Raw genomic sequence first — 501 nt, 5'->3', positions numbered from 1 at the left:
CCCCCCCCCCCCCCCCCCCCCCCCGTAGAACTGCGCCTGATCTTAGCTGTCAATGCCTGTGCATGAGTGAATCTTTTGGACAGCCATTGCTACTGAATTAAATATTGCAAGATGCCGTCTAAGATGGCCGCTACACATAATGTCTATAGGAGAGCGCAATTTGGAGATGGTAATGTATCGTTTTTTAATATCCAAAGCTTATACCAAAATCAAATGCGCCAAAAAAAAAGAAAATTCCCCACAGATCTCAAAAAGGCTGTTAAATTGCAATGCCGACATGCCAATCAGATCAGTTCCAATTAAGTTGTATACTAGTGACGGGGAAAAAAAACGTCAAAATCGTCTGTGGAAAGTTCAGTTTGAGAAGTAGCATCGAACTCATGGTCTAAGGGTAATTCTTTCTGCAGGTTATGGGTTCGAGACGGCCTTTGAGTGGTGCATGTGCCCTTGGGCAAGGCACTTTGTCACTCATTGCTTCTCTCCACTCCAAAGTACATGGGT

Source organism: Patiria miniata, unplaced genomic scaffold (genome assembly GCF_015706575.1).
Source record: "Patiria miniata isolate m_02_andy unplaced genomic scaffold, ASM1570657v1 HiC_scaffold_19, whole genome shotgun sequence".
Taxonomy (NCBI): Eukaryota; Metazoa; Echinodermata; class Asteroidea; order Valvatida; family Asterinidae; genus Patiria; species Patiria miniata.
Note: the sequence above shows the minus strand (reverse complement) of the source record.